The sequence below is a fragment of the Myotis lucifugus genome, unplaced genomic scaffold (assembly GCF_000147115.1).
Source record: "Myotis lucifugus unplaced genomic scaffold, Myoluc2.0 scaffold_715, whole genome shotgun sequence".
In the NCBI taxonomy this organism is placed as follows: domain Eukaryota; kingdom Metazoa; phylum Chordata; class Mammalia; order Chiroptera; family Vespertilionidae; genus Myotis; species Myotis lucifugus.
The window spans coordinates 13,738-22,048 of record NW_005871763.1 but is presented as its reverse complement, the minus strand read 5'-3'; positions in this window follow the sequence as shown (position 1 = coordinate 22,048).

Here is an 8,311-nt window from a genome sequence, read left to right as displayed (position 1 = left end):
AGCGGCCCCGACTTTTTGAGCGTCGCTTGCTGCTGCGCGCCGGGGACAAGGCGGGGCGCGCGGGCGCGGGCGCGGGGGCTGCCCCCCCTACCAGCGGCGCGTCGGCATGGTCCAGGAGCTGCTGCGGATGGTGCGCCAGGGCCGGCGGGAGGAGGCCGGGACGCTGCTGCAGCACCTGCGCCAGGTGAGCGCGGCGCGGGGGCTCGGGGGGCGCCGGCTGCGGGAGCGCCCCGCCCCTCCCTGGGGAGGCCGAGGAGCGCCGCGGGGCACCGCCCAGGGCCCCCTCTCGCGGGTATGGAACCCGGTTTGGCAGCAGGTGAGCACTGGCTCCCGCGGAATTTGAGGCCTCAGGACTGGGCGGAGGAAGGATGGCCGCGCGAGGCTGGGCTGCGGGGGACCTGTTGAAATAATGTCCCCGCTTCTCTCCTCCACTGGCTGAAGAGGCTGGTCCCAGGCATGGTTGGTGGGAAGGGGTGCGGGGAGGGTTGCCTGGGTTGGCCAAAGGCGCTTTTCTTCCTCTACCCACTGGCAGTCACCCCCTGCCAAGGGTCCTCAAGGAACGCGTAATTGTCAGGTTCTCTGGGGAATCCAAGGGCACAGCCGTGGGGCTGGTGAGATGCCAATCCCTGTGGTTGCCCACCTGGAGGCATTCTGTATTGCGCTGCAGGCGGGAGACAGTGTTTTACCTTCCCCCGAAGAACTTGGTTGGACAGGTGCTCAGCCGGGAACCCCTACTGAACAGTGGAGGGGAGAGGGGGTTGGATTGGTTTCCTGCCAGCGCTCTGCCCTCTGCCTATCCCTGTCCCACTGGTTAGCGCAGGACCGGCGTTCCCCTCCACTTCAGGGCTGCCCTGGGCCCCCACTGTCACCCTCCTCTCTTCCGCTTGTTTTCCTCCCTTACTTTTGAGAGCGGGGTGGCCTGGTGCATGGATTTTGTTGAGTGGGAGAGAGGCAGGGGGGTGTCTTCACTCAGCTTTGGGGGGCGAGTTCGGGCTCCATATTCTTGCTAGATTGACCCTCTTAGTGGTGGAGTCCATGCGGATGGGAGAGGGGGTCTCAGGTGGCCTTGCTGAAGCTTTCCCATCGCTGATGAAATAGGAAGTACGGCACCTTCCTAGGAGGAGCTTCTAAAACCGACTGGGACGCGCATCCCTTCTGATTCTGTGGCGATCCCTCCCGCTTATACCTGATACGCTGGTACCCTGGAGCGTGTGTTCCCAAGCTGTGCACAGTACTGGGAGAGAGAAACAGAGACCTAGGAGCCGCGGAGGGGTGAGGTCAGCTCTTGGCCTCCTCACTTTTCCAAACAGAGTGAGGCCTGAGATGCCACTGGATTCTCATGAGCCTTCTCTGAATTGATTCATCAAAGAAAGATGACATTACCCACCACATAACGTTAGCTGTGTGTATTTCTTTGTCTCAAAAATTGGAAGCCAATGCACGGCCTTTGTGGAAACTCTTTTGCTTTCAAACAGAATAATGGACTTTCCAGACCATCACATCCCCTTGGCACACCAGACAGCAAGAAGATTCTGCTAATCACATGCTGTCCCCCAGCACCGCGGTGCCTGCCTCTGGGACACAGAAGGGTGGAGGGGCTGGCAGGTGGGGGTCAGCACAGCCCTTCTTGGAGGGGAAGGAACAAGAGAAGTCAGTGTTCTTGAGGGCCAGGCACGGGAGGCAGACAGCATGGGCGCCTCCCGTCGCTCTGAGGCTGAGTAGGACCCACGGCCTGAAGCGGACCTTCTCCCTGGCTTTTGGAGGACAGATAAGTTCCTGTGGCCCCACAGGGTCCTTGAGACGGGGAGTATTTTTTGAGAAATGTTGGTCTTGTTGGTGTCCTGACACCCTTCTGAGTGGCAGGACTAGGAGAGCTGATGGGGGCAGGATGGGGTTAACCAGACTCTCCCCTTTTTTGTGAAAACAGAGGAAGGACTTGCCCGCAGCTCTTGGCAGGTCGGCTCCCTTGACCCTAGCTGTGGGCAAGGTCTGTGGGCCTCTGCAGAGCCAGCGATGGGCGTGCCTGCGGGGCCTGGAGAGCTGCCCTGTTGTCTGGAGGGTACAGATCGGGGACCTCGGCGGTGTGGGAGGGGAGCACCAGGGTCCACATGTCTGTCAGAAACAAGGAGACAGTTTTCGAGGACCCTGAGGCTGTCTAGAGGAATGTCGAGCTGGGTCTGTGCTGTGCACTGAAGTGGCCCTTTCTCCCAAATTGTGTTTTTCATTCTAGTCTCCTTCTCCAGCCTGGACGGGGTGATGTTCAGAAAGGGAACGAGCAGTCCCTGAGACCTGGGAACACCCAGGGCCTCTGGGGGCAGACTGCAGAGCTCAGGGTGCTCAGTCCCACGGTGATGTTGTTGAAGCCACCGGGTGAGCCTTGAGGAGCAAGCAGGGAGGAAGAGCAGGACAGTAAAAGCCTCCACATTTGCATGGCATTTCCTCCTGTGTTTGATAACTTCCTCTGTTTGGCTGCAGAGTTTGTGTATGTGCAGGGTCCCGGAGTTGGAGGTCAACTGGAGATCTTTAATCCCTATGGTATTAACCTCAAGTCCTTGAGCTTTTTGAGGTCATGAGTAACTCTTTCCACACAAATGCACCAGCATACACATTCTTGCAAGAATTTCAGAGGGTTCACAAACCCCAAGTTCAGCATATGCTCTAGTCTGGTACCACACCCCCTGCTATGTGACTTGCTATAGGCTCAGGATATGCAAACACACTGAGGGTCCATGTGTGTCAATTCACGGTGGCTGCAGATGCTGCTGTTTTTGAATGCCCCTCATTCGACTCTAAGATTGGGGGTGAGGTTCCCTGATTGGAGGCTGCAACTGTCCGCGCTTGTCACTTGCTGGAGAGCTATCAGGAGGCCTTACTTAATGTTAACGACGCTGAGCTGCGGCCAGTGATGCATCCCTTTAGGAGCAATGTAACCATGAGAAGACCCTCGGCTGACGGTCAGCTCATAGGCTTGCCTTCTGGTCCTCAGTCTGCTTTGACCTTGGACCCAACAGATAACCCAAGTGGTGTTTCCTCATTTCCCAAAGGGTAGCTGGGGTACTGAGCAGAGCAAACGCTACAAAGTATGTGGAATTGTGTTGGCTGTGCAAATCAAGACAGGTTTTTACAGCAGAGATGATAAGGAACAGAAGAATCTGCCCTGATTTGGGTTTGGCCAGGCTATGGACAACGTCTGCTGTCTCAGGCTGGGCTTGAGGAGCTTTGGGATTCCGCCTACCTGGCCAGGCTCGGGCTGGATCACAGCTCACGGCAGATTCAGAAGCTCTGGAGTGGGTGCTCATGGGGCTAAAAGAAGCCAATTGTGGGAACAAGAGGCCATTCCTCCCCCCCCAACCCCCGCCTTCCCTGGAACCCAGTTCGACAGGCCTCACCCTTCCCCAGATGACCTGCCCTGAGTCTTGGGATCAGGCTTGCCATCTTTAAGGAGCGCTGGGGGAGAAGTAACATTTAGTTATGAAGTGGGGGTGAGTGCCAGGCTACGTGCAAGGTGGGGTGTCATCTCGTCAGCCCACCGGTCTCTCTGAGTCCCAGATTTTCCAGACTGGGAGGTTAGCCAGCTTCATACAGCACCAGATAAGGGGTCCCAGGATACAGGCCGAAGTGGCTCACTTCCTCCTGGTCACCAGCCTCCCTGCTTCCTTGTAAAGAGGGTGTGATTGGGTTGGTTTACTGCCTCTCAGTATGGTACAGCCCTACTGGGCAGAGCTGTCCAGTGTCAGCCTGCCCGCCCCACCCAATGGTGGGGCTTGGACATGGACTCAGTCCACTGTGGCCAGAGTGGCAGAAGTGCCTTCACTCTACATGTGGGAGCCTGGACCACATCAGCTAATGCAAAACAAGAACGGCCCACCCCAGGACCTAGGGTGTCTTGCTCCCAAGGGAGGCTAGATAATGGACAAGCACTTGGAGGCTCCCTGGGCACCTGGAAACGGGACAGGTCTTTCCACCTGGAGGCAGAAAGATTAGTGGAATGGCCCTCGAAAGTCACCTTTTCCCTCTGACATCACCTATGAAAATCTCTTTAGGTGAATAGGTCGAAAGGCCACCAGACACCAGCAAGGAGGCCCCCACCCTGGACTGTGATCTTAGTCTTCCTTCACCTGGAATGCATTTCCTTGTTTCCACTGAATGTTCCTTACCTTTCCAAGGCCACCTTCCTGGACCGTGTCAGACCGTGGTTCTGAGATGCAGAGGTCTTTTAGGTCCACCACACCGGGTGGTATTTCATCACCATGCACAGATTCCCCTGGTGCGCATTTTGTTTGTCATCTGATGTTTCCTGAGAGGAGACACCACCACCACCTTCGGCCCTGGCATGGTACTGACCACCACAGGCCTGTAACATTCTTTCTTCTTTCTTTTTAAAAAATCTTTATTGTTGAAAGTATTACAGATGTCCCTTTTTTTCCCCCCATTGCTCCCCTCCACCCAGTTCCCGCCCTGCCTCACGCCTTCACCACCCTACTGTCTATGTCCATAGGTAATGCATATGTATATATATAAAAGGCTGATATGCTAAGTGCCCAACCGTCCGGGTAATGATGTCACGTAACAATGCCCGGCTTTCTCTTCCCAGCAGCTAACCTCCTTGCAGTTTCTTCAGCCAGGTGGAAACATCTCACACTGTAACCAAATGTCTGTGAAGTGTTTTCACGTGCCTCATCTCATTTGATCCTCACAGAAGTCCTGGAGTAGGTAGGTAGGAGAGTAGGTGGAATCCTATTTTCTTTTCATTAGTCAGAAAATGGAGATTTAGAAACTTGACCCGACTGAAAAGACGTAAGAAATGGTGAACCTTGAAAATGACTTCAGGTTTTCTCACTGCGCAGAATATAGTCAAACACTGTTGCAGGTAAATATTTTACCATTTGTTCTCCCTGCATGATCTATGATAATAATCTGCTTTGTGTTGATATTTACTGCTGTGTTGCTGACAATTACCTGAAGGAGAAGTTGGGGTGCTTCACTGGGCTGGAAAAAGTTTAGCTAAATCAGAAAGCAGGTCTAATTAAGCAAGTTTATTCTATATCTATAAAAGGCCAATTGACTCGCGCATGTGCGATACATATAAAGCTCTCGCTCTGTCATTGTCGATCGTGAATTTAGTTGACACTTATATTATAGAGAAAGTATATTATAGAGAAAGGGCAAATAGTGATATTAAAATATTTCTTCTAATTAACTTCCTTTCAATGTGCACGCACTAGTATGCATATAAGATCTTTGGTTAATTTCTTTCCACACAATCCCTCTCTCCTTCCCTCTGTGTTTCCATGCCTCTGATTCTATGTTATTCATCAGTTTATTTTGTTCATTAGATTTCTTGTTCATTTATTTTGATTTTCAGGTAGGTACTTATTGCCACTTTATTGTTCATATTTTTAGCTGCTTCTTTTTAGCTGCTTCTTCTTCTTCTTTCTTATTTCTACTTTATTGTTCATATTTTTAGTTTCTTCTTCTACTACTACTACTACTACTGCTACTACTACTACTACTTCTACTTCTAGAATACTCTTCAATATTTCATGTAATACTGGTTTGGTGGTAATGAACTCTTTTATCTCTTTTCTGGGAAGCTCTTTATCTGACCTTCAATTCTAAATTTTAGCTTTTCTGATTAGAGTAATCTTGGCTGTAGGTCCTTATTATTCATCACTTTAATATTTCTTGCCACTCCATTCTGGCCTGCAAAGTTCCTGTTGAGAAATCAGCTGACAGTCATATGGGCACTCCCTTGTGGGTAACTAACTGTTTGCCTCTTGCTGCTTTTAAGAATCTCTCTGTGTCTTTAACCCTTAGCATTTTAATTATGATGTATCTTGGTGTGTGCCTCTTTGGATTCCTCTTATTTGGGACTCTCTGCACTTCCTGGACTTGTACATCTATTTCTTTCACCAGGTAGGGAAAGTTTTCTGTCATTATTTTTTCAAATAGGTTTTCAATATCTTGCTGTTTCTCATCTCCTTCTGGTACCCCCATGATGCGAATGTTGGTACATTTGAAGTTGTCCCAGAGGCTCCTTACACTATCTTCATATTTTTTTACTCTTTTTTTTCTTTTTGCTGTTCTCATTGGGTGTTTTTGCTTCTTCGTATTCTAGTTGTTGATTTGATTCTCGAAATATTGAATCCCTGTAAATTATCTAGTTTTATTTCAGTTAGTGTATGCTTTACTTCTGACTGGTCCTTTCTCATGTCTTTGACATTCTCACTAAGATCCTTGAAAGTCTCACTAAGTCCCTTGAAGCCCTCATTAATATCCTTGAGTAACCTATAACCATTGTTTTTAACTCTATATTCAGTAATTTGCTTGCTTCCATTTCTTTCATTTGTGACATGTTTCTTTGTCTCCACATTTTGGCTGGCTGCTTCCCTGTGTTGTTGTTTTTTCTATGTATGAGGTGGAGCTGCTATGTCTCCTGGAATTGGTAGAGTGGCCCAGTGGCTCAGCCTCCCCAGTCACCTGAGCTGGGCATTCTAAGTGCGCCCCTGTGTGGGCTGTGTGCACAGTCTTGTAGTTGAGCCTTGATTGCTGTTGGCATCACTGAGAGGAATTAACCTCCAAGCCAATTGGCTGTGAGAACCAGCTGCATCTACAATGGAGGAGCTGCTCTGCAGGAGACACGCCTATGGAGCAGGACTTGCTTCAGTAGGGCTTTGGTGCTCACTGTGTTTGCCCCTTGAGTGTGTTGCTTGTGGATGTGTAGAGTTGTATGGAGTGGTCTGAAGCTGTCCACCTGGTGCACTGGCTCTGGGGCTACCCGGCAGGGCTACAGAGAGATCTGCAGATGGCTGCAACTTGTATTGGGCTAGGAACACCCAGCTGAGGCCCAGCTGTGAAGTAAGGTAGGTTGGTGCTAGTGCCAGGTCTTGGGCCTTTTATTGATAGACTAGAGGCCTGATACATGAAAATTTGTGAAAGAGTAGGCCTTCCTTCCCCTGGCTGCCAGCACCAGCTTCCCTCCAGCACCCAGGACCCAGAGGCTTCCCTCTGGCTGCCAGCAGACACCCGGAACCTGGGCTTTACTCTGGCCCTGGCTTCATCCGGAAGGACGCCCTGTCTAATTAGCATATTACCCTTTTATTATTATAGATATGGGGTCTGTTGATGCCAGCTGCTGCTTGTTTGAGAGATTTTAGCAAAGCCTGAGCCAGGACAGGCTATTCATATGGAAAAGCAGCTGCAAACAGCTTGAGTGGGGCTGCAAATTGCAAGGGGCAGGGTCTCAGGGAATCACTAGGGCGGAATAAACAGTGTGGGCCAGGCTGATAGAAACTCAGATATGGCTCCCACTCAGCTCTGTGATGGAGGAGGTCCCAGCACATGGACAGTGACCCCTGAGAGCACCCTTGTCTGGAGAAAGCCGCCCCCAAGTTCCTGCACTGATGCCAGACAGTCCATTTCCTCCCCATATGTCCCTGGATTCCCCAAAAGCCACTGCCTAGCACTGGACCTCAGAGGAAGCGGGACTATGTAAGTTTGTGTGTGGGCCCTTTAATAGGATCACCTGGGACTCCAGCAGCTTCCTTGTCACTAGCTACAATCCCCGCTGGTTTTTACAGCTCAAAATTACAGGGACTTCTCTTCCCAGCTCTGGAACCCCGGGCTGGGGTTCTGGTATGGGGCTGGGACCCCCTGTTTCTCACGGGACATGGACCAGCCCCTCCTACTAATCTCAATGTGCTTTCTTCTTTACTTCTCTAGTTGTAGGATTTCCATTCAGCCAGATTTTAGGCAGTTCTGAATGATGGTTGTTCTGTATTTTAGTTGTAATTTTGATGTGGTTGTGGGTGGCAGCAAGTACTGGTGTTTATCTACGCCACCAACTTGGTTCCTTTCCCCCTGTAACATGCTTTAGTGAGTCCGAGCTGTGAAGGTGTGTGTCTGCCACCACTGTCACGGTGTGTCCTCAGAAAGCATTTGGCTCCCTGGCCACAGCTGTGTCTCAGGGGCATGTTCACCAGGCCATGGCAGCTGGAATGTTTGCCTTCTGTGCGATTGGATTCCTGAGAGCAGCATCTGAGGGGCTTGGCTGTTCCTGGCAGCCTGTCAGGTGGTGGTATTCTTGGATAGAGGGTGGCGTGGTGCCCAGCCTCTGTGGGTACCTCGGGGATCCCATCTGGCAGGTGCGGTCTGGGGCCTCCTCCAGGCGGAAGGGGATGGAGCCTGCAGGAGAGCCTGGCCTCTGCATCTCGGATCCACTGCTTGTGCTGAATCATGTTCATTCCAGCCACAAAGAGAAACCCGACTTTTTAAGTTTTCATTTGTTTATTTATTTATTTTGTTAATCCTC